A 25,409-nucleotide genomic window follows, 5' to 3' on the forward strand; every position below is an offset into this window, starting at 1 on the left:
GCTTGATTGAGCGGCGTCCAGGCGAGACGCGATTGGCCCGGCTCTTCACGCGCGCCGTGGATTCGCTGAGGGCGCAACGGTCCCGCCTCTCTTTATCTCTTTTGATGTCTGGTTGGGCCTTCCGAATAACAGCCCCCGCCTCCTCGTAGTAGTGTGACGTTGGGAATGGTTTGTTCTTCTCCGCCTGGATGTCGGCGGGTTCGCTCTACCCCTCCCGCTCGGCGTCCCTTAAACTTGTTTGGTCAAAGGCCGCGCAGGAGACCTCGTTTCCTATTGGTCCGTTCGGTTGCTCAACTGTTGCTATGGGAATGAAGGCCTTTTGGGGTTTACCTAAAAGTCACAAGGCTACATTCCGCACTACTGTATAGAAAACACCACACTAGGGACCGTTACTGGCATTTGCTGAGGTTTTGTCAATGCTGCTTAATATTTTGGATGCCTTTTGCTGATAGCCAATGTAAATTCATTACACATACAAATGCAAAACCAGTGAATTAAAGTAATTTCAAATAGGCCCAAGTAGGCTTTCAATAAACTCCAAATCACAGTGGTACCTCGCAAGACGAAGAACTCGCAAGACGAAAGAGTTTTTCGTTTTTTGAGTTGCTTCGCAAGACGAATTCCCCTATGGGCTTGCTTCGCAAGACGAAAAACGAAAACGTCTTGCAAGTTTGTTTCCTTTTTCTTAAAACCGTTAATACCCTATGGGAAACCGTGCTTCGCAAGACGAAAAATTCGCAGAATGAATTAATTTCGTCTTGCGAGGCACCACTGTATTTCAAGGAACATTGATCTCTGAATTAGATTAACGCTGCCATCTTACTGTTGACATTCATACGTCCTGGTAATGTGATAACTCCCTTGGATAAACAAATACATTTCATTTTTCCCTAAGGACAAACGGTTTCGTCTCTGTGGCATGGCATGTGATGAAACCTCCAGGAATACGTCTAGCTAGGCAGACCAATCTTTATTTAAAATTCAACCGAAACAAACTAATGACCTTTCCCAGACACGATGAAAACCCACACGGGACCCATCTTGAAGTTGTGTGGGGAAAAACAGGGTCATTTCTGTTGTCTGGTTAAAGGTGGATGTGCTCCACTTTTTTCAATGACATACACTCACAGTCCTTAACCATTTATATAATATTTATTTTATAATGTATAATTTACAAAGTGTTTTTTTTAAATAGGCAAGCAGTTTCACAATCCATATTTACAATCTGTCTTTATCATTCTTCCCCACTCCCTCAGCAGTTGGGCCACCTTTGTTTTTATAATGTGTCTGTTTGGTGGAGGGCGTCACCTGAAGTCCCTCAGGCATTGAAAGTGTGCTTTCTTTGTTTGTTTGTTTTTAGGGGTGGTCATATCCAGAACTGCCTCCAAATGTGTAAAAGATCTTGTGTATATGTTGTGTTATAATAATTCTAAGGTCTCAAATATATAATAAATATTCATAAATGCACATGTATCTAAATACAGCGGTACCTCGGGTTACATACACTTCAGGTTACAGACGCTTCAGGTTACAGACTCCGCTAACCCAGAAATAGTACCTCGGGTTAAGAACTTCGCTTCAGGATGAGAACAGAAATCGTGGTCTGGTGGTGCGGCGGCAGCGGCATTAGCTAAAGTGGTGCTTCAGGTTAAGAACAGTTTCAGGTTAAGAACGGATTAAGTACTTAACCCGAGGTACCACTGTACTAACCTTACTGTAGTTGTATTGCTAACCTTGCTTTTCACTGGATCCTGCCTCCATCCATTTTCTCTGACCGATCATGGACATAGGGGACTTGGAGTCCCATAGGGAGTTGAAGAGTGAAAGCCAAACCCCAATTTTTACATCAGTTGGTATGTGTGAAGGGCAAACATCTGGCTGGTGGATGGGAGGAACTTCTTTCAGTGCACAAGGGTGGTTAGTGAGAAGAACCATGACAATGTGACTGGAGAGGGAGAATATATATATATATATATATATATATATATATATATATATATATAGTTGATTTTTATTCTATGTATTTTCCTTCTGCTCTTCTTCCCAGAATGACTCACAAAACTGGAAGATCAAAAACAAGCAAAACGACAGCAATATAATAGTTAAGAAACAGCAGAACAGTAAACTCAGATACTAAAACGTGAGTCAAGTGCAAAGCGTTTTATTAAAACTGAATCCAAAAATGTGGGCAAACCAAGAGGTCTTCACCAGGAGCTGAAAATATAATGAAGTGAGCACCGCACAAGCCTCTGTCAGGAGGCATTTCACAAAGGGTCACCACTGATAAGACCCTAGCTTGGTTCACCACCCACCTTGCCTCCAAACTGGCCTTAATGTGGTTGTTTATTATATCCAATGTATTTATTCTAGCTGCAGTTTCTTCTCTAACCCACTCCCTTTGTAAATAACCCTGGCCACCATTTTAAAAAGGGGCAGAAAACCTACACCAGACACTACCAGCATTTTATTTATTTAGAAGAATTTATAAACCACTTAAATGTAATTCCTAAGAGGTGTACATAAAGCGATTTGAAACAATGGTCCGTATTCAAAAAATTGGGGAGGGGACACATGTACAGTATATACAACTTGTTGGGAGGCTTAAAAAAAAAATCATTTTAGCAGGTAGCAGAAACAGCACAATTAACTAATGTCAATAATCTGGGAATTTCAGAACCCAGGAACTATGATGCGTGCAAGAGTGCAAGTTCCACACCTTGAAGGAGTTGAGCAAGGTGATCCCTCAGGTAAATTGGTCCCAAGCTACTTAAAGCAACACCTTGAACTTGGGCAGGTAGGAAGTCAGGAGTCAGTGCAGATCATTCAGCAAAGGTGTAACATGCTGGCAGCATCTCACTCCTGTCCTGTCAGCAATCATGATGCACTGACTACACCTTCTGGAGGAACCACAAGAGAAATCCCACACAGAACGTATTGCAACTATCCAATCTGGAAGTAACCAACGCCCAAACGAACAGATTTAGGAGGCACACAGGGAGAGGAGAAGAAGGGGAAGTGGCAGTGTGAAGCCACAAATCACCACACTTGCGGAAACTGCTCTGAAAAGAATGGCATGTCACTTGGAGACTCTCTATGCGGCAAGTGGCTAATACGTTGAACATTATCAATATCGCTGACAAAGCCTAATCCAGGAGCACTCTCAGACTGGGGTCTTGCTCTTTCAGAAAGAGTGTAACCCCATGCAGATCAGGCAACGGGCCAACCAGCCTGGCGGTTGAATCTGACTTTTAACATTGGCGACATGACAGTACAGTGGTACCTCTGGTTAAGAACTTAATTCGTTCTGGAGGTCCATTCTTAACCTGAAACTGTTCTTAACCTGAGGTACCTCTTTAGCTAATGGGGCCTTCCGCTGCCGCCACGCAATTTCTGTTCTCATCCTGAAGCAAAGTTCTTAACCCGAGGTACTATTTCTGGGTTAGCGGAGTCTGTAACCTGAAGAGTCTGTAACCTGAAGCGTCTGTAACCCGAGGTACCACTGTATCGTCTCCTCTGGGCGGGAGGGCATCAGGCTTGTTTGGGGCATGAGACAGGCTGTTTGGCATTCGACAACGGCGGCAAGAGTCTTAATAGCACAAGGATGGAAGAATGAGGAAATCCCAGCCAAAGAACTGTGGCAAGAAAAACTGATGAACTATGCGGAATTGGCGGAATTGACACACAAACTACGTGATAAGGACAACTGTGACTTTAAAGAAGAATGGGAACCTTTTGCAAAGTACTTAAAGAAACAACAAAATGAACTGGATTCCTTGGCAGGTTTTAAATAAACATACACAAACTTTTTATTGGTAACATATTGATAGATTAATTAAGGATGTTTACAATTTTATAATATGCAGAGAATAACATGTGCTGAGAAACCAGAGAGAAGATCTGAGGGAAGTCTGGGGGGAAGGGAGGGTGGGTCTTTCTTTGCTGAGACACTGCAGAGCAGTGAACTTGGACGTTTGCAGGAGAATGAAGAGGGGGATCATGGCCCCAAGAGTACCTCTACCTGCAAGCATCACCTCTTCCAGGATATGAGCAAGATCCACATTATGGGTTGGCATCACTTGGCACCTTCAGGGGCCCATGCCTCAGCAAGGAGTCCACTGTTGAACCCCAGGTACCCCCTTGTTCTGCTGCTGTTTCTTCTTGCTGTCAGCGCCTATTCACCTTCCCCAAGAAACAGGAACCAAAAGGGGAACTGCTCTCTCCTTCTGGGAGGCTGAATGGATTGGGCACAGAGGAAGAGGCAAAGCAAGGTGGACAGTGGGAATAATGTAGGATGATGTGGGCCTCTCAGGGTGCATAGATAGATGGGAAGCTCACTTAAGGTCACTTGTTCAAGGACTCTCCCTGCGTGCCCCCCCCCCCACCGCCCCAAAAAATAATTCCTGGAGCATTCACTCAAAGCTATTTGTAACACAGTTCGACAACCATCATCTCAATGCAAAGGTGGGGAACTTCAGGCCAAGGGGTCAAAATTCACCCTCCAGGCATGTTCCATATGGCTTTCAGGACACTCCCAAAGGCCACACCCCTTATCTTTCACACAATCCATTAGTGGTTTTGCCTAGATAAGGTGCTGATGACATTATCCCTCTCAAATTACATCCACATTGGTGACCATCACAGCCTCCCAAAGTTTAACTATGTGCTCATGACCCACAAGTACCTCAGTCCCACTCCATAATATGTGGGCAGGTATTCATCAGCTGTCTAAACCAGTGGTCAGCAAACTTTTTCAGCTGGGGGCCGGTCCACTGTCCCTCAGACCTTGTGGGTGGACTATATTTTGGGGAGGAAAATGAACGAATTCCTATGCCCCACAAATAACCCAGAGATGCATTTTAAATAAAAGCACACATTCTACTCATGTAAAAACACGCTGATTCCCGGACCGTCCACGGGCCAGATTTAGAAGGCAATTAGGCCGGGTCCGGCCTCCGGGCTTTAGTTTGCCTACCCATGGTCTAAACCACTGAGCCTAGGGCTTGCTGATCGGAAGGTCAGTGATTCGAATCCCCACGGCAGGGTGAGCTCCCGTTGCTTGGTCCCATCTCCTGTCAACCTAGCAGTTCGAAAGCACGTCAAAGTGCAAGTAGTTAAATAGGTACTGCTCCAGTGGGAAGGTTTCCATGTGCTGCTCTGGTTCACCAGAAGCGGCTTAGTCATGCTAGCCACATGACCCAGAAAAACTGTCTGCGGACAAACGTCGGCTCCCTTGGCCTGTAAAATGAGATGAGAGCCGCAACCCCAGAGACGTCTGTGACTGGACTTAACTGTCAGGGGTCCTTTACCTTTTATTCATCAGCTCTCTCTTTCGTCCAGGGCTATTCATCCTGGCTTTTGCCTTAGCCGTGAGTCTTTGGGCAACCTTTTATCCCTAGGCGAGATTCTAGATTGTTATGGAAAACCTATACAGTGGTGCCTCGCAAGACGAAATTAATTCGTTCCGCAAGTCTCTTCGTCTTGCGAGTTTTTCGTCTTGCGATGCACGGTTTCCCATAGGAATGCATTGAAAATCAATTAATGCGTTCCTAGGGAAACCGCCTTCAGACCAGGTCCGGGGACAGTCTGTCCCCGGACCTCTTCTGAAGGCTGGGGGGGGGGGACAAGGGCTTTTCTTCCCACCCCCAGCATTTTAAAAAACCCCAGGACAGCGGAGGACTTCTCCGCTGTCCGGGCGATCTTAAAATGCTGGCGGGCGGCATTTTAAAATCGCCCCGGACAGCGGAGGACTTCTCCGCTGTCCGGGGCGATTTAAAAGCCCCTGGGAAGGCAGGCAGGGGGGACAAAGACTTTCGCCCCCCGCCCGCCTTCAGAAGGTGTTCCCGCCCCCCGCCCCACTTCGGAGCAGCGTTCCGAAGCGGGGCGGCTGGGGCAGGTGTTCCCGCCCCCCCGCCCCGCTTCGGAACAGCGTTTTAAAATGCTGGGGGTCGGGAGCGAAGCGTTCGCTCCCGACCCCCAGCATTTTAAAATCTCCCCGGGACAGGGGGAGATTTTAAAATGCTGGGGGTCGGCAGCGTTTGCTCCCGACCCCCAGCATTTTAAAATCTCCCCGGGACAGCAGAGACTTCTCTGCTGTCCCAGGGAGATTTTAAAATGCTGGGGGTCGGCAGTGAACGCTTCGCTGCCGACCCCCAGCATTTTAAAATCTCCCCGGGACAGCAGAGACTTCTCTGCTGTCCCGGGGAGATTTTAAAATGCTGGGGGTCGGCAGCGAACGCTTCGCTCCCGCCCGCCAGCATTTTAAGATCGCCCGGGGCAGGCAGGGGGGGGGAAGGCAGGCGGGGGGGAGCAAAGACTTTTGCCCCCCGCCGGCCTTCAGAAGAGGTCCTCTTCTGAAGGCCGGCTGTGGGCGAAAGTCTTTGCTCCCGACCGCCAGCATTTCCCTATGGGCTTTCGTCTTGCGATGCAAGCCCATAGGGAAATTCGTCTTGCGAAGCGCCTCCAAAACAGAAAACCCTTTCGTCTTGCGGGTTTTCCGTCTTGCGAGGCATTCGTCTTGCGGGGTACCACTGTAAATCCAATCACTCCAGATTCCCTGATATCACTCATGCTTTCAGCAGGGATCTGGCCATAAATAATTCACTGGTTCTGCAGTCCTGTGATCTTTGCTCTGAGATTAAAGGGTTGAAGGAAAGCAAGAGTGATTAGATTAGCTGCCATCCCTACAATATTGAACAAAAGGTGACACACTGTGTTGTAATGTCTGTTTTTTTAAGGTTAGTGCTATTGAAATTGGTTTGTTTTTTTTTCTGCTGAGGGTATTCTTTCGAGAGAGACTGCAATGCAACCCCCCTATCAGGTCCTCTTGCATTATGTTAGCCACATTTCCTGCTCAGGTGCATGTGTTTATTTAAAAATGCACAGTGCGTGTGTGTTCTATAGCTGCCTTCCTCACCCTTGTACCCTCCAGATATTTGGGGCTTCAACTCCTCCAACGCAGGAGTTTAGACAGCTGCAATCTAAAACATCTGGATGGCACCAGGCTGCAGCAGGAGACTTTTGGAACCTGAGCCATTTGGAGCTCTTACTCTTTTATTTCATTTTAAATCAGATATGAGCTGCCTGTACAATTCTACATAAAAATATTTCTGAACTGAAATGTTTGGGGTATTTTTATTTTTTACAAACACCAGCCCTTTTAGCACCTGTTGTTTTGGTGCATGTGTGAATCGCTGCAATGCAGCCTTGAAGGGCAGGAATCCAGCGTTCTAATTTAACTGACATTCTCGCTTTCAGCCCTCAGGCTCTTTGTGTCTTGTCTCTAAACAGACACACTCTTCTTGCAGTGTGTGGCTGGTATGCTCCATCTGCCGCGATGCTCACAAAGCCATTTACTTTCCAGAAAAGCTAGGTCAGTGCCAGCTCTGGGCTGGAGAGGGTCCTTGGCAAAATGCCCTCCCTCTGAGCCCTCTCCTGTCTTGGTGAGTCTCTGCAGCTCCCACAATGCCCTGGAGGAATGCTATGCTAGGGCATTGTGGGAAGTTTAAATGATGGCTCCCAACCTTCCTTTGTTTAAAGTGGGGAGGGGACAGAGCAAGTGTGAGGGATGGGTCCTGCCAGGGCACTGGGGCCCCAGAAGTAGTCCAGGGATGTTGCATGTTGTGTACTGGATAGAACGTTGGACCTGGGAGACCAGGGTTCAAATCCCCGCTCAGCACCAGATGCCCTTGGGCCAGTCACTGGTTCTCCACCTAACCTATCTCACAGGGTTGTTGTGATGATAAAATGGGAGGGAGGGGGAGATGTGAACACCTTGAGCTCCTTAGAGAAAAGACGGGATATGCATATAATAATAAAGAAATCTGCCTGCCTGCCTTCTGTGACCTTCCCAGACATCCTGCCAATTCTTCCACTGCCATTCTTTGCAAATTCTGGACCCGTTCCGCTGCGTCTTATAACAGAGCTTGTCGCCGTCAGCCAGCTGCCAAAGGCCACAACCTGCAAGAACCTGCTGGTCCTGGTCCTTCTGTTCCTCCCTGCTCACCTGCCCTCTTGCACAGGGCCGGCTCAAGGTATTTTGCCACCTGAGGTAAAGGACAAGATGGCACCTCCCTCATTCCATGCACAGAAGCCACTCATGATGGCAGTTGTACCTTACCTCATCTCTCTCTGCGTCACCTACCCATCCCTCAGCACCTGTTGCCTCAGGCAGTTCCCTCGCTCTGCCTAATGCAGGCATGGGGAACTTCAGGACCAGGGGTCAAAGGTGGCTCTCGAGGCCTTTCTGGCTGGCCCTTGGGACTCTCCTCAGGCCACACCCCCTCTCCCCAGCTCTGCTTTGCGCCCTCCTGGAGTGTTTTTGTGTAGCTGGAATGCACCCTTCAATTTCCTGCTTCCCTGGATAGATGATACACAACTATGCAAATCTATGATCTACATCCATTGCTCTTAGGGACATAGGAAGCTGCCTCATATCAAGACAGACCGTTGGTCCATCTAGTTCAGTGCTGCCTACTCTGACTGGCAGTACCTCTCCAGGATTTCAGGCAGAAATCTCTCCCAGCCTACCTGGAGATGCTAGGGATTGAACATGGGACCTTCCACTTGCAAGGGAGACGTTCTGCCATTGAGCTCAGACCCTCCAAGTGCCCCTATTTTCCAGGGCCATCCCTGATTTAGAGAAGCCGTCCTGGTTTCAGATTTGATCCTGGAATGTCCCACTTTTCCTTAGGATGTCCCTATTTTCACTGAAGAAATGTTGGAGGGTATGGAGTTATCCGACCCCCAAGCCAACACCGGTCCTGAGAGATCTGCATTGGCTCCCAGTACGTTTCTGAGCACAATTCAAAGTGTTGGTGCTGACCTTGAAAGCCCTCAACGGCCTCGGTCCTGTATACCTGAAGGAGCTTCTCCACCCCCATCATTCAGCCCGGACACTGGATCCAGTGCCGAGGGCCTTCTGGCGGTTCCCTCATTGCGAGAAGTGAGGTTACAGGGAACCAGACAGAGGGACTTCTCGATAGTGACGCCTGCCCTGTGGAACGCTCTCCATTCAGATGTGAAGGAAATAAGCAGCTATCTTATCTTTAAAAGACATCTGAAGGCAGCCCTGTTTAGGGAAGTTTTTAATATTTAATGCTGTATTGTTTTTAACACTCATTTGGGAGCCGCCCAGAGTGGCTGGGGAAACTCAGCCAGATGGGTGGGGTATAAATAATAATAATAATAATAATAATCTGAAGGCAATCCTGTATAGGGAAAGTTTTTTTATGTTTAATTTTTTTGATGTTTTTATATACAGTTGTACCTTGGAAGCTGAACGGAATCTGTTCTGCAAGTCCGTTCATCTTCCAAAGCATTCGATAACCAAGGCACAGCTTCCGACTGGCTGCAGGAGCTTCCTGCACACAATTGGAAGCCGTGTCGGAAATTCGGCTTCCAAAGAACGTCTGCAAACCAGAACACTCACTTCCAGGTTTGCGGTGTTTGGGAGCCAAAACATTCAATTCGCAAGGTGTTTGGTTTCCAAGGTAGGACTGTATGTTGAAAGCTGCCCAGAGTGGCTGGGGCAACCCAGTAAGATGTGTGGGGTATTAAATAGTCAAATTATCATTATGGAATGGGACATCCCTATTTTCATCGGAGAAATGTTTGAGGGTATGTGAGCAGTGGCTCTTCCCACTTTTCCTTCTGGCCCTACCCTCCACTGGCAGAATGCTGGCTAGATGGGAGTGCCTGCCTCAGGCACAAAATTTTTTCCCCAGCCCTGACTTATTGCCAGAGCCGGCCCTATCTTTCCAAGTATGTGAGCAGTAACAAGAGCAAGGAGGAGGAACAGAAACAACCTCCTCTGTGCTGTGGTGAGGACTGGGCGCATGATCTGGACCCACTCAAAGAGGGCATATTTTTTAGCCCTTCCCCACAAACCTGGAACCTACATGGTGACCCAACTGCCCACACCCTAGAACTTAAAACAGAAAGACTGTTGAGTGTCTCCTAAGAGATACTTCTAAACAGGTTCTGCCTGTCAGCCAGGAGGACCAAGAAGTTCAAACACAGCTTGACTCTCCCACGTTGCTCAACTTATGCTCAGTGACTGAGCTGTAACACACTCTGCTGACGTAAGGAATCACTTTTTCCTTCTGGACTTGCTATGGGCTCTAACCAATGTTAGTCCCGCTCAGCATAGAACGATTGAATAAATAGACCTGACTTAGGTCCATTGATTTCAATGCGCCTACTCAAGAGTAGCCTAGTTGGATACAACCCTGAATTTTTAAACAAAATGTACATATCATTGTTTTATACCAAATATAAAGAATGACGGCCCATTATCAAAAATTGGAGGAACTATCTTCATTTCTTACACTCTAAAATGTGAAGTGGGGTTGGGACCACCATAGACTGGAGTTGGGTGTGTGGCAGCAATCTTTTACGGGGAATCTGATGTACATAAACTTAAGTCCATTCAGTGACGTCCGACTTAGACTCAGAAGACCCCTTGAAATCAATGTAACTAAAGACAATTGAATTCAATTATCTGCTCTGAATATTACTAACGTTGGATTCCACCAATTTCAGTGGGTCTTCCTTGAGCATGACTTTACTGGACACAATCCTCATTCCACATTTGTAAGAAATCACTTTCTTAGTGTGGCAGCACCTACACATTGAACTCCCTGTCTATTGACAGCAGGCAGGTGGTTTCACTGTACTCTTTTCATCAACTGCTAAAACACTTTTGCTAAGACTAGCTTACACAAATATGTAGAACATTGACACGTATTTCCATCAATTTTTTTGCTTATTGTTGATTTCAATCATGTCTGAATGCTTCAAAGAGCGGTTTATAATTGCTTTTACTGATAATTTTATTGTTTTCATAAAACACATTGGTGTGTGTTTGTTTGTTTTTTACAATCAAGCGGTATACAAATTTTATGAAATAAAAACACAATCTCCCCCCCCCCCCCCCGTTATGATGTGGCACAGTTTTTGCAAACCTTTTTGAATTCACTTGGTGGGTAAAAGCAAGTGATATTGAAAGGAGGAAAGAAATGTGATTTGCACTCTTAATCCCCCCCCCTCCAAGTTTCTTTCTTTCTTTCCTTCTTTTTAAAGGATTTGGAAGGGTTAGATCACTGGATGCACTAGTCAAAAATTATGCAAAGCCTTTGCTCGTTTTCTCACACACAAACGTTATGTAGTAGCCAAAGCAAAACATTGCTTGTAATTACATTATCTCCTGATGCCATCATCAAATTGCTGAAAAGTCGCCTTTTGTCTCTGATGTACTCATTCATCTAATCATGAGAGCCTGCTCTACCTCTGGCTCGCCTGTCTGAACAAGAAATGTGCAAAAGTTTATTAAACGTATTGCACAAATGGTTCCATAAAGCAACATGTCATAGAACAAGCACCTTGAAAACACCTTTTTTTGAACCAGAAGAATGTACACACATGGCTAGCATCCAAAACAGTTCAAAGGAAATGAAATGGTGTCGATTTCTGTACGTCAGTTTAAAAAGTAGTGACTGCAGGCTGCATGGCATTAGAAATCTGGGACTCTGCTTTGGATTTGTGTAGGATTTACTACTTAGCCTTTTCTTGAGTCTCCGTCAGGGAAAATGGTGGAGTACAGATATGTGATAATAAAGCTTCATGGGACAAACTATATTATTTACAGCGGGGTGTGGGTGTGTGAGAGAAGGCTATTGAAGACCACACTTTGTGCAACTGACAATCTTATGCCACAATACATTTATAAAGTTACAGGTCCTTCATAGTTATAGGTAGGTAGCCGTGTTAGCCTGCAGTAGTTGAAGCAAAATAAATAAAATCCTTCCAGTAGCACCTTAGAGACCGACTAAGTTTGTTATTAGTATGAGCTTTCGTGTTTCTGAAGAAGTGTGCATGCACACGAAAGCTCACACCGATACAGTGGTACCTCGGGTTAAGTACTTAATTCGTTCCAGAGGTCCGTACTTAACCTGAAACTGTTCTTAATCTGAAGCACCACTTTAGCTAATTAGGCCTCCTGCTGCCGCCAGAGCACAATTTCTGTTCTCATCCTGAAGCAAAGTTCTTAACCTGAAGCACTATTTCTGGGTTAGGGGAGTCTGTAACCTGAAGCGTATGTAACCTGGAGCGTATGTAACCCGAGGTACCACTGTAACAAACTTAGTTGGCCTCTAAAGTGCTACTGGAAGGATTTTTTTTATTAGGTCCTTCATAGTTCTCTAGTTCTGACTTGATCCATGGCTCCGCTCTCCTATGACTCTTCGCAGTCAGATCTTTGTGCGGAAAAATATCAAACCCTGCTATCCATAAGCGAACTCTCAGGAATTCTTACATCTGCATAGTGCAGCTGGGGAAACTCCATTCCATGGGGCATCCTGCCGCAGCCACACAAAGAGAACGCCATAAATCTCCAAGAGCTGTCATTGTTGGCCAAGCTTGAAACGAGTTCTGAACTATATAGGCAATTAAAATGCCCAGGCCCAGGAGAAGAGAAAAGAAGCCCAAGGGAGCATTGTGCAGGGAGCATTGTCTTTCAGGGAACAGAGAGTGCAAGATTCCAAGTCACTGGGCACCACCAAACAGATCTGTGATCAATTGGTTGTGGGTGCTCTGTGCTCCCAGACACTACAACAATTGTTCTGCTTTTTGCATTTCCTTCTACAAATGTGGCATGCAGTTCTGTACTTCTGTTTTGATTCAGGGAAACAAGTCACTGTGGTTTGGTTGCAGGGTTTTGTTTCTCTTGCAAAGGCAGCCCTGAATCGGGAAGTTTGTAATGTTTGACGTTTTATTATGTTTTCTCTGTTTTGCTGGAAGCCGCCCAGAGCGGCTGGGGAAACCCAGCCAGATGGGTGGGGTATAAATAAAGTAAAATATAGTAAAAGTGCAGACACATCACCTTGCCAACAAAGGTCCGTATAGTTAAAGCTATGGTTTCCCCAGTAGTGATGTATGGAATGAGAGATGGATCATAAAGAAGGCTGATCGCTGAAGAATTGATACTTTTGAATTATGGTGCTGGAGGAGACTCTTGAGAGTCCCATGGACTGCAAGAAGATCAAACCGATCCATTCTGAAGGAAATCAGCCCTGAGTGCTCACTGGAAGGACAGATCCTGAAGCTGAGGCTCCAATACTTTGGCCACCTCATGAGAAGAGAAGACTCCCTGGAAAAGATCCTGATGTTGGGAAAGATGGAGGGCACAAGGAGAAGGGGATGACAGAGGACAAGATGGTTGGACAGTGTTCTCGAAGCTACCAGCATGAGTTTGCACAAACTACGGAAGGCAGTGGAAGACAGAAGTGCCTGGCGTGTTCTGGTCTATGAGGTCACGAAGAGTTGGACATGACTAAACAACAAAACAACAAAAACAGTAACACTATGGTGTGTTGTTGTTGTTTAGCCGTGTGCGACTCTTCGTGACCCAACTAAACAACAACAACCGGCCATAGTATCACTCCTTGAATTAGGGCCAACCAAAATGTCATCCTACTGTGGCTTTTTCTTTTTTCGAGGGACCAGCTTCTTAAATTAGAAGCATTTACATAGCTGACTCAAGACATGTTGCTGAGATGAAGAACCAGATGTCTACACAATGCCTCCACCCCCATGCAAAATCCCGAAAAACCTGACTGTTGCCTCTAAGGCCACATATGTACCACACATTTAAAATGCTCTCGTTATCAGTCATGGTTCCTCCCAAGGAACTCTGGGAATTGTAGCTCTGTGAGGGAAATTGGTGCCTCCTAACAACTCTCAGCAGGGATGCGGGTGGCGCTGTGGGTTAAACCACAGAGCCTATGACTTGCCGATCAGAAGGTTGGCGGTTCAAATCCCTGCAACGGAGTGAGCACCTGTTGCTCAGTCCCAGCTCCTGCCAAACCTAGCAGTTCAAAAGCACATCAAAGTGCAAATAGATAAAAAGGGACAGCTCCGGCGGGAAGGTAAACGGCGTTTCCGTGCGCTGCTCTGGTTCGCCAGAAGAGGCATAGTCATGCTGGCCACATGACCCGGAAGCTGTACGCCGGCTCCCTCGGCCAATAAAGCGAGATGAGTGCTGCAACCCCAGAGTCGGCCACAACTGGACCTAATGGGCAGGGGTCCCTTTACCTAACAACTCTCAGCACCCTTAACTACAGCTCCTAAGATTTTGAGGGGGAAGCCATGACTGTTAAAATGGTACAATAGTGCTTCAAATATATGGTGCACATGTCCAAACTTCAGCAGAAGTGATGGGACAACCTCTGCCACTGAGCTTGAGATCAGCAGGGAGATATTTTGCCTGAGAGAACCACCTCACTCAAACTATAGGACCAACCCTAGTAAAAGCTGGCTATTCCTGAAATCTCTATTCGTTCTTTTCTCTTTTATTGAGAAGAGTCAAACTAGTGCAAAGGTTTTCAATGCACAATCTGAATTTCAGAATAATGCCAATATTCCTATTATTCCGGGGGACCACTTCTGTGTAGCACACTTTCAAATCACAAGCAAACTTTTCAGCATAATCCTTTTGGGCTGGGTAATTAATCCCATCCGTGTTTCTCTCAGGAATTAGAAGCTTTGCAAAGAAGCAAGCCATCTAAGTGGTGAACCAGGTCCCATCTTCTGGGAGTCAGCGTCTGGATTTTGAAAATTATTGTTTACCGAGTGGAGGGATGAGTCAGATTGGCTAATGGCCCTGGTGCGTATGTTCCTGAGTCAAGCCAGAGAGGGCATGAAGGGAACAAAATCTTGATAATGCAGACAGTCAAAATGTACCAATTTGGTATTCTGAACCAATCTGGTGAGAAGAAAGATGCAGAATATTAAAACCGAGGATTTTATCCACATTCCATCGCCAGACCTGAAGCAAGATCTAAATGGATAAGCAGACAGGGATCATCCGGGGGGGGGGGGATCCAGTGTAACGAGGGTTATAATGGTAGAAATGTAGAGTTGGAATAGACCACAAGGGTCATCTAGTCCAACCTCTTGCAATGCTGGAATCATTTGCCCAACGTGGGGCTTGAACCCACAACCCTAAGATTTAAGAGTCCTATGCTGTACCAACTGAGCTATCCCAGCAGTCAAACTTCCAGGGTGACTAACTCTGTCTCAGCCTAATCTACCTCCCAAGGTTGTTGTAAGGTCAAAATGGGAAGAATGAGGTATGATTCATGAATTCCATGGGGGAAGGATGTCCTTAAGCAGGGATGGGCATCCAGGCACATATAACATTATTGTGTGGCAGTGATGACAGCAAAGAGGACCACCATTGCATCCCCCAATACAGCTTTTCTGAGTGGTGCAAGGATCGCCAAAATCTGGCCCGAGTGGAGGTGCTGGAACCCTCAGAGGCCTGTTGGGACAGGTTTGCAAGGAACTTTGGGAGCAAGGTCGCTCATTTTCATTCTGAACTTGATGTTACTATCGGCAAGGATCCTATGGAGGTGTCCAGTGCACCACCTAGTCAGATTGTGTAGGATCAGTTTTAGTTATTGAAGTCTTAGGATGCCAATAAGGGTCTGGGAAGAATCCAACTGACCACGTCCATATTTGACTCTTGCTCTTTGTGGTTAACATCTACTTGGAGGGGACTGACTGGCTAGGCCCAGGGGGTAAGTAATTCATCATTGCAGGAGGGGCGTTAGCCACTGCCCTGCCTAGTTTTAGTACAGAAAAGGCCCATGTCACCATAATGAATGACTTCTGTTGGGAGAGGGACATTTGGGAGTGTGTCCCTGCCAGCTTTCCTTGATCTCTCAGCAGCATGTGATGCCATTGGGGCTGGCATCTTGCTGGATCAGGTTGTTGGGTTGGGAGCAGATGCACAGCGATATAGTGGTTCCACCCCTACTTGCTGGGCTGCTCCAATTTAAGGATATTGACAAGCTGGAATGTGTGCAGAGGGCGAACAAGATGATCAAGGCCTGGAAACCAAGCCTTCTAAGGAACAGCTGAGGGAGTTGGGTATGTTTAGCCTAGATAACAGAAGATTGAGAGGCGACATGGTAGCCATCTTCAAATATCTAAAGGGCTGTCACATGGAAAATAGAACAAGCTTGTTTTCTACTGCTCTGGAGGGTAGGGCCAGAACCAATGGATTCAAATGATAAGAAAGGAGACCCAGAGCAAACATCAGGAAGAAATTTCTAACACTAAGAGCTGCTTGCAAGTAGAATGGGCTACCTTGGCAGGTGGTGGGCTTTCCTTCATTGCAGGCTATTATTTTATATCCCACCTTGAAGAAAAGTTCAATGTAATGTTCATGGTTCACCTCATTTAATGAGGTGAAGCAGAGATTAAGCAATTGGCCAAAGTTCACCCAGTGAGCTTCATGGCGAGTGGGGATTTGAACCCGTATCTTCCAGGTGCTAGCCAAACACTTTTAACGTAGGCACATCCAGGCAAAAGGATTATTGTCATTGATCTTATTGGGCTAGATCCAAAGAAACGCACATGGGACAAGGCCAGCAGAACCAGATTTCCTTATTCCCTGCTCTCCAAGGGTTGAGGATCCTACTGAATGGGAATGTAGATAGCTGTCTTATAGAGTCAGAAAAGTAGCCCATCTAGCTCAATACTGTCTCCACCAGATGTAGGGAACCTTTGACCTTACACAAGTTGCTGAGCTACAAGTCCCATCAAGCATGGCCAATGACCAGGGATGGTGACAGCTCTTAGTCAACAACATCTGGAGGCCCAAGGGTTCCTCACTTCTTGTGTACACCGACTGGCACCTGCTGCCCAGGGCCTCAGGAGCAGGAAAAGTGTTAAACCAAAACTTCTGGCTTTAGAGATTCAACAATACATTATTCACTGTTGGGCATGTCCTTGTGGTCATAAGGTCCAGCATCTTGCTAAAGAGCGAGCAAAGTTTCTCAGGAAACTTAGTTCTACATTCTGTGCTTTCAACATTCACAGGCCAGAATTTAACTTGATGGGAGCTGTGGTTTGGCAACATTTGTTTGGCACATGCCATATGTGATGGTGTAATCAGCAAACACACTTTGTTTTTTGTGGGGGGGGGGAGGCTGTGATAAAAGGTATCAGCTAATGCAACAGCCCGAGCTTTTGGATTTGCACAAATGCATCAAGCCAAGTGGAACTGTGCCTAGTATGTAGAACGTGCAAAGGATAAGATCAGAGATCCGGTTATGGCAAATGCTACCTACGTTTCTTCTTAAGATGTCATAGCAGGTGGCTGCTGGGAGAGATGTAATCTCATTTGCAGCACCTCCCGGATGGTTTCCAGTTGGCACTGGAAGGAACATGATGATCTGATGCTGTCAAGCAGGCAGCAAAGAAGATAGCATGAGTCACAGCAGGTGAGGGCATCGAGAGCATAACTCAAGACAATAGGCAGAAACTACACTTTTCATATATAGAATAGGCTGGGATAAATGAGTTCATGCTATTTAGCTGGGGTATCACAGAGGCAAAGCTAGCAAGAGCAGAAAAAAACCCCATCTTTCAGTCCTTCATCTGCAGGAGGCAAGTGATAATACTTGCCTACTTTACAGTGTTGTTGTAAGGGACTGCAGGGACACTGTATGTAGTTTACAGCACTTGGGACCCATGCTAGATAAATGCTGAATATTAAGTCCCAACCATCTCTCCTCCTATCTGCAGGAAAAGCTGGGGGCAAGGCAGAGAAAAGAGCCACACCCCACATCCTCTGCCAACCTGCAAGTTTTGGACCACAACTCCTATCAAGCCCATCCAGCTTTGCCATGCTGGAACAGGGATTATGGAAGTTGTAGTCCAAAGCGCACAGAACATACAGAAGGATAAAGGGGACAAACAGCTGCATTGCTTTTGCTTCCCTGGGGACGGTTAACAGCCACTATATGACCAGCTGAGCTATAGCTCTTTTTTGTTAGAAGTGAAGAACCACCTTCCTCCACAATTTATCGCCAACTTTTAATCCTTGCTCCCAGCGATTTAGCATTTCTGTAATGACCTGTGACCTCCAGATGTTGTTGGACTACAAATCCCACAATCCCTGCATGTTGGAGGGCCACACCCCCACTTGATTTATAAGGGTGCTTTGATGTTCCAGCTCCCGATGCAGTAACACTACCTGCACAGTTGGGTCTGCACAGAGGAGGTGCCATCATCTCTCCTCCACTGCTAGGGCACCTATATCTTGCCCCTTACGCAAGCAACATGCGTTTGCCTGACGAACGGGTGGTGACGTATTTGGAAGACTGGAGCCTTTAACAGCATTTGCCGACTTGTGACTAAGTGCACCAGCCTGCTCCTTTGCTCCAAAAACAACAGCCTGGGGTGTGTGACCGTTTTCCTGCCATGCACGCAGAAAAACGATCTTTCTGACACTGGTGCATTTTCGATTCACTGTGCCTGGCGTCTCTTTCTCCCCCTACTGGACGAAGAACGGTGCTGAACCTCAGCTCTGCACATGTCCTATTAACAAGGGCAGATCTAGGTTTCTGCTAAGCAGCTTACGATCCACTGAACAATTAATGAACTTTCCAAAGTGACAACCTCAGGCCTGCACTGGTGGCAGCTCTGAAAAGCAAGTCAGCCGATTTAGGTTTATCTTGACTTCCCAGTCCTGTTTTGCCATTTGCATTGCAAGAAGCGGTTCCTGGGCCTCCATCAAAGCACCGACTGACTCTGGCCTTTTAGGCTGAAAAGACAAAAGATTAGCATGAGTGTAGTTGTAGCAGCCTATAGAGAAAAGAGTTGGTTACACAGGCTTGTTGTGAAGAGAAAAGAGCTCTCTTCCCAGCTGAGTCATGGTTTTCTAATTTCCTGTACAAGTTGTTAAAGCCTGTGTGAGTCACTTAAAAATGTATTAAGAAATGCTGTTTCAATTCGACACAGAAGCAAATGCATCTTAGCTGTACAGATAATTGGGTCACGTTTTCCTGATTAACGCTTTGCCTGCTCCCATCATGCGACGCAAAACGCCGTGACACACCCTTATTCAGTTTTCACCCATCCCAGTTTCCTCGGAAGGTTTTGTCTTTCAACAGCAAATGACCCTAAGGAAAGGGAACAGGAAGGCAAGATTTTTGCCTACGGAGAAACAAAATTATGAAACAGATGGCGCTCCTTTTGAATGGATGCGAGTGCAGCTCTTAAAACACAAAGCCCTGAAGGGAAACAGGCCCTAACCCCACCTCCAGGATATATTTACCTATATACACCTGGAATGTAAAAGGGACCCCAACTCGGTGCCAAAGCATCTGATATGCACACAGGAAGGCCCAGGACCACTGCCAGCTTAAAAAGGATCAGGGGACTGGCAAAGAGATTTTTTTTCTTTGTCCGAGGCTCAGGAGAGCTGACAACACCGGTTTAACAAAATAGCACAATTTGCTGTTAAGGTGCACGCAGGTGTGAAATATTTCACACTGGAATGTTGTTAAGCCAGCAAACGCAGGTCACCATTGCATCTGTAGGAGTGCTGGGAGGATCCTTAGGCACGCAAGCTCTCTACAGGCAATTCCAGTTAAATGCTGTTCTCAACTTGCTTGTGATTACTGAACCTCCCTCACTCCATAAACACCAGAACCAAGGACCCCTTCTTGGTTGGATGGTGACATGTAGCACCTGTCCATTCATGGCCCAAGCCAAACGTACCTGACTACAGTATTACACAAACATTCAATGGCCCATTTAATTTTTGCACAAAAATGGGGCAAAGGAGCAGGAAGAGGGACGCTCAACCCTTTTGCAGATCCTACTCATAATCTGCCTGCAGCAGCCTTGGGGGGCAGGCAATCTTCTCTCGTACAAACATACAGTGGTACCTCGGGTTACAAACGCTTCAGGTTACAGACTCCGCTAACCCAGAAATAGTGCTTCAGGTTAAGAACTTTGCTTCAGAATGAGAACAGAAATTGTGCTCCGGCAGCGTGGCAGCAGCAGGAGACCCCATTAGCTAAAGTGGTGCTTCAGGTTAAGAACAGTTTCGGGTTAAGAACGGACCTCTGGAACGAATTAAGTACTTAACCCGAGGTACCACTGTATTTCGAACATGACTTTGAGGGTGGAAAAGAAAAGCATTCCTACAAGCTGGAGCAGTGATGGCTGGCTCACTAAGCCTGTTAACAGGCCCGGCCCACTGATGAAGCAGGGTGAGGCACTCACCTCAAGTGGTGGAAGTCCAAAAGAGGGCACCTATCTTGCCTCTGCTGGCAGCCATTTCCAGCAAGACCTTGCCGAAATCTCGTGAGATCTCATGGAGAGCATGAATCTCATGAGATTTCACTGGAAACTGCTGCCGCTGAGCAGCCCAGGAAAGAGGCACAACGATGGGGTGGCAGCAACACCTGCCATCAACTTTTCCAAGGTGCCACAGGATCGTTTTTTGATGCAAGAAGCTAACGTTCTGGAAACTGCCCATTCGTATTGGTTTTCTATGCAATATATAACAGTATGGGTCACTTGTTCCTGCCATCTCCTCCTAGGCTTCTTCATTCTCTTGCAAGACTGGCAATGTGGAGCCGTGGTTGGAATGTTGGACTAAGACCTCGGAGACCAGAGTTCAAATCCCCTGCTAAGCCAGGAAGTTCGCTGGGAAAGCTTAGGTTGTAAGGGAAGAGCCACTTGGGATAAAAATGGGGTTAGCAATGCTTAGCTACTTGACTTTGCACTCACACCTGTGATGACAGTCTCTCTGCCTACCATTGGCTCAGTCGTTCCAACACATCTGCCAGCCTTGGGTTGGGAATAAAACATCAACATCTTGATTTGATGGTCCACACACGCACAGGGCCGGCCAAAGGCATTTTGGCACCTGAGGCAAAACACCCAACGCCCACCCACCAGGGAAGGGGTGAGTGAAGATCTACATCAGGAACAAGGCCACTGTAGAGGCCACATTCCCAGCCTTCCTTGCAGGTCGGATCTGCTAACCCTATGGATCCTGCTGCCCCAGGCGGCTGCCTTTAACTTGCCCCATGGGTGGGTCGGCCCTTCATGACCATCTTACCAAAACCAGACTCCCTCCTCTGCCAGAGCGTGACATGCTTTTTAAAGCCAATCTGTGGCTTATCCCTATTTTGTCAGGCCAAGACTCCCATCGTTCTCTGAACACTGTCCATGCTTGCAAAGGCTGATTGGAATAAGAGACTTCTAAACAAGTTGGAAGGCACCAGGTTAGGGGAGACTGAATCATAGAGTTGGAATAGACCACAAGGGCCATCGAGTCCAACCCCTGTGCCATGCACTGAAATCAGAAAGGAGCTTTCGAAGGACATTCCAGATTTCCTCAAGAAAAGAATACTACTGTATCTGCTTCTACGGCACGAGGATGGCATCAGGCTTTCTAGAGGACTGTGGTAAGAAGCATTCAGCATATGGAAAACTGTGGAAAGAAAGCATCATTACTTGATAGTTATCCATGTTTTCTGCACATTAAAATCAAACCCTTCTAGTATGAAATTGTTGAGCATTAAATTAGCCACCAGGTTAAAATCTATCTTGTGTGTCAAGGAAGGGGAACCTATTGCCCCCCAGACTTCAGAGGGAAGCCAAATCCCATCGGACCAAGCCAGAATGGTCCATCAGCAGGGATGCTGGCAACTGTAGCTGAGTGAAGTCTGCAGGGACAAAGCCTCTTCACTCCTGATGTGCATAATGGGTGCAATGAAGCCTCTCCCTCCAGCAGTGTCAAACCCTTGTAAGTGGATAGGTCAGCAGCAGCACTGAATTGCTCCATTCTAAAAAAAAGCATCAGTGGCATGGCTAATGCTAAGCAAACGTATTGCTTTGGACACCTGAAGCAGAGACTGAAAGAAGGTCCATCTGGAAATTGAATTCAGCACGTATTTGGTTCCAAGGGATAAAATAGTTAAAGGTATGTGTAAACGTGGCTTAAGAAAAGAAATCAGTCATTTGACTAGGCTGTTTATAAGATCTGGCCACAAAAGCCATTTGAATTGTCTAATAAAATAGACCCAAGAAAATCGCAACTGGCCACTTCCTTGCACCTGGTAAACAGACCACCTGCATTATCTTTAGGGGCAGGAACCAAGTCCCACTGTGCAACCAACTGAATTTACTTCTACGTAAGCTAGTTATGATCACCGCATGAGGCTGCAGCTCTTAACTACACCTGGGCTTAAGCGATTCCAAGTTGAGAATAAGTAGAAAATATGAAGCGTGCAAAAAAAATTCAATCTCCAGTATGTCAACCCCTCTTGAGTTTATATAATCTTGCTGATCCACATACTATGTAGGTGCTTTACACAGTATTGAGAGACCAAAGTGCAACCGGACTCATTTTTACCTGGTTCCTGCTGCCTCCTCTTGTAGAAGAAATTTTAAAAGAAGTCCCGTCTATAGGTCACAGACAATTGCTGTGCAATTGGATCGGCAGTTCACACTCCACTGTGCTCCTGTCCAAGTCAGAGCTTTAGTAATTGAGGTTGGAATGCCATCTCTCCAAGCTGATGCCCCTGTTGTGTGTAGACTGACCTGAACTCGTGGTCTGCAACTTACTGTGGGCTCAAATTGGTGCAGTCTTCAGCTGCAGATTCCTAGAACAATCCATCCCCTCTTTAGATTTTTTGCCTTTCCTCCAAACCCACCCACAGCTGAAATTTACTTTGCAAACTCTTCAGGGGTAAGCATCTGGCTGTTACTTTTTGCAAAGCCTCCTGTATAGTGCATCACTCTGCAGCAGACCGATGGGACTATTTATAACAATAGCACCATCCCAAAAATGTCGGAACAAAGTAACTCGGTTGTACAGGACATGCTTTGCATGCCCAAGGGTCCTGGGTTCATCTCTGGCATCTCCATTTCAAAGATCTCACACTGAAGGGTTTGTCAATACCTCTTAACCAAAGACCCTGGAGAACAACTGGCAGCCAGAGTAAACAATACATAGATCAAGGTTTGACTCTATAGAAGGCAACAAAAAGCACCTAATTTGTCTGTAATAACATTTTGGTCAACGTTCAGTGAAACCTGTGTCAGATGCAGCTTTACAGAGACAAGATCCTGGCAGGGCTTTTCAAAATACTTACTGCCTTTTACCTATGAATGGATTTGTTGCTGTGGAGGAGATTCAATTTCACAAGTCTTAAAAACAGGATGTTCTGACACCCAGAAGAGAACATCCTGAGCCTACTCAGATTTTAAAGCCCTCCATAAACATTTTCTTCAGGTGCTACAGATCTACCTGCTGTGAAGGGAAAGGGATTGAGGAGGAACGAATAAGGTTTGAGTGAAGTGTTTGCAGAAGGAAGAACTTTGAATAAATTACCTCCACCCTCCCCTCCCAACTAGCCATGATAAAATGAATGGACTGTTGCTTCAATTCTTGCTGGGTCATGGGATAAGCAGCACGCCCTCGTCTTTCCAAGACATTGCCCAGAAACGGCAGATAAAGCCCAGATCACAGAAATCTCTAGTATGACCCCATTAAGAGACGAAGAGGAGGCGTAGAAGTCACATTCTCTGCGCTGGCAGCTCCTGAAAGAGAACGCAGAACTGAACATTAAGCACTCTCCATTTCTCATTAGTTGCTTACTTTACAAGGGATGGGGAGACTGTGGCCTACTACAAGCCATCATCCCTATGGTCCACTCTGGCTGGGGATGATCGGAGCTAGAGTCCAGCAACACCTGGTAGGTCACAGGTTTCCCATCATTGTTTTGACAGGGGTCAGCAAACTTGCTGCGCCTCGGGCTGGTGTCTCCAGCGCTGATCACACGGCGGGCAGGAGTGAGTGCCCATATGCGTGCGCACACGCTATTTCCGGCGCACTTCAGGGTTGGAGGAGCACCGGAAATAGCTTGTGCGCATGTGCACGGGCCTCCTGGCCCGGATGTGCACTGGAAATAATGCTTGCGCATACGCAAACACTTGTGCATGCTCACAAGCTATTTCTGGTGCTCCTCCGACCCGGAAGTGGACAGCCGCGCAGCGCAGGTAAGAGCGGGCAGCAGCAGTGGGAGTTGCCGCGGGCTGGATAAACGAGTCCCTTGGGCCTTACCTGGCCCACGGGCCTTAGTTTGGGGACCCCTGCTTTATGTCCTCTCCAAGCCACTCACCTGGAAAGAAACTTTTGCAAGTCGAAGCACTCCACTCTGTCCCCCAACAGTGTCTGCCAATGTGTTGCAGCTAAATATTCCTAGATAGGCTGACTAGTAATTTTGGTGGGCTTAAGCACAGTGTACCAACCCAGTGTCAACTCACTACTACATGTTTACTCAGAAATAAGCCTCACTGTGTCTAAGGGAGCTTTCAGCAGAAGGCTGAAACCCCAAGAACATCGATTTAGGAGTAAAGTCCCTTGGGACACAGCAGGGATTACTTCTGAGCAGTGCTTTTTTCTGGGGGTACGCATACCCCTAAACATTTTTTTTAGAAAAAAAAGCACTGCTTCTGAGTAAACACACATAAGACTGTGCTGCATTTCTGCTTTTAAGTTTAGAACTAGGGTTTCCAACGTGGCACCTGTGGGCACCAAGCAAAGGCTTTCACCTGGGCACATGCCCCAGACTTCACACTTTCATTCTTCTTTTTAGGTGTGTCTCCAGGCCTCCTAGAAATGATGTTATGGAGCAAAATGTTCAGCAGCAGGATCAGTGTACAGTATGTTTAAAATCAGTGCTGTTTGCATGGATGTAGCCAGGATTCTTGTTGCGGGGGGAGAACTTTTGTTGAGGGGGGCAGAACCGATGTGATTGGTCAGTTAGTTATGTATTCCTTTTGTTTTACTTGATCCAGGCTGGGGGGGGGGGGAGTCCCCTTCCCGGCTACACCCATGGTTGTGTATCTCTACAATTGGGACAGGTAAGACTTCCCATGGAAAGCATAAAATTGTTGTGGGTGGCTGTGTCTCTAATTTTGCATGTCGCCACACTCCCTGTGGCAACCATTTCAGGTTATCCTCCACCATCACGTCCCCCTCAATTGCAATAGCAGCTATTTTGTGACTGGTGGCCTCCAACGTTAGAAATGGGCCCACTGGTCCAAAAGGAAGGCAACCCCTGGTTTAGAATGACCGTATCAAATGTTTATGTGACCAGATCACAAGCCTTACCCCTGCTCCCATTTACTGACTCAGCCTGTGTATTAATATAATCTCAAACCCCAAATGTACGTTCAGGTGAGATTGCTTGGTGTGAGCAAGGAACAGCTAGTCTTTTCTGGTCAGAGGGACACACTGACAGCCACACTTTTCTGAAGGCCACATGCCAGTGGTGAAAGTGGTCAGTGTACACATGCATGGACACACACACAGAGAGCTCAAACACTAGACACACTCTTACATAAATTTATCACACACAAAAGACAGGTGCTGATGCACACACAACCATCATTTCCAGCCCCCTCCCCACTACCCAGCACTTTGGAGGGCAATATCTGTGAAAAGTAAAATGCAAACTTTCTGATCTCAGCACTGTGGTGCTTAGCGCTAAGATCAGAGATAAAATAGCCCCCTGCCTGCTCTTTATAATGTC

General features: G+C 46.6%; 2 long non-coding RNA genes across 3 annotated transcripts; one reads left to right on the forward strand and one right to left on the reverse strand.

The window, feature by feature from the left end:
• The first annotated feature begins 30 nt into the window (after positions 1-30).
• Positions 31-3,807, forward strand: LOC308469095. Of its 2 annotated transcripts, XR_013982003.1 has the most exons (3): positions 31-276; positions 2,048-2,140; positions 2,675-3,807. It is a non-coding gene; the product is annotated as an uncharacterized lncRNA (long non-coding RNA). The 2 variants fall into 2 exon arrangements; XR_013982004.1 differs by lacking the exon at positions 31-276 and having other exon boundaries at positions 2,008-2,140.
• Positions 3,808-10,933: 7,126 nt separating this feature from the next.
• Positions 10,934-23,750, reverse strand: LOC308469089. Its single transcript, XR_013981999.1, has 2 exons — positions 18,466-23,750; positions 10,934-11,299 (listed from the first exon to the last, which is right to left on the reverse strand). It is a non-coding gene; the product is annotated as an uncharacterized lncRNA (long non-coding RNA).
• Positions 23,751-25,409: the final 1,659 nt, after the last annotated feature.

Source organism: Podarcis pityusensis, assembly GCF_964106645.2.
Source record: "Podarcis pityusensis genome assembly, contig: HAP1_SCAFFOLD_70, whole genome shotgun sequence".
Taxonomy (NCBI): domain Eukaryota; kingdom Metazoa; phylum Chordata; class Lepidosauria; order Squamata; family Lacertidae; genus Podarcis; species Podarcis pityusensis.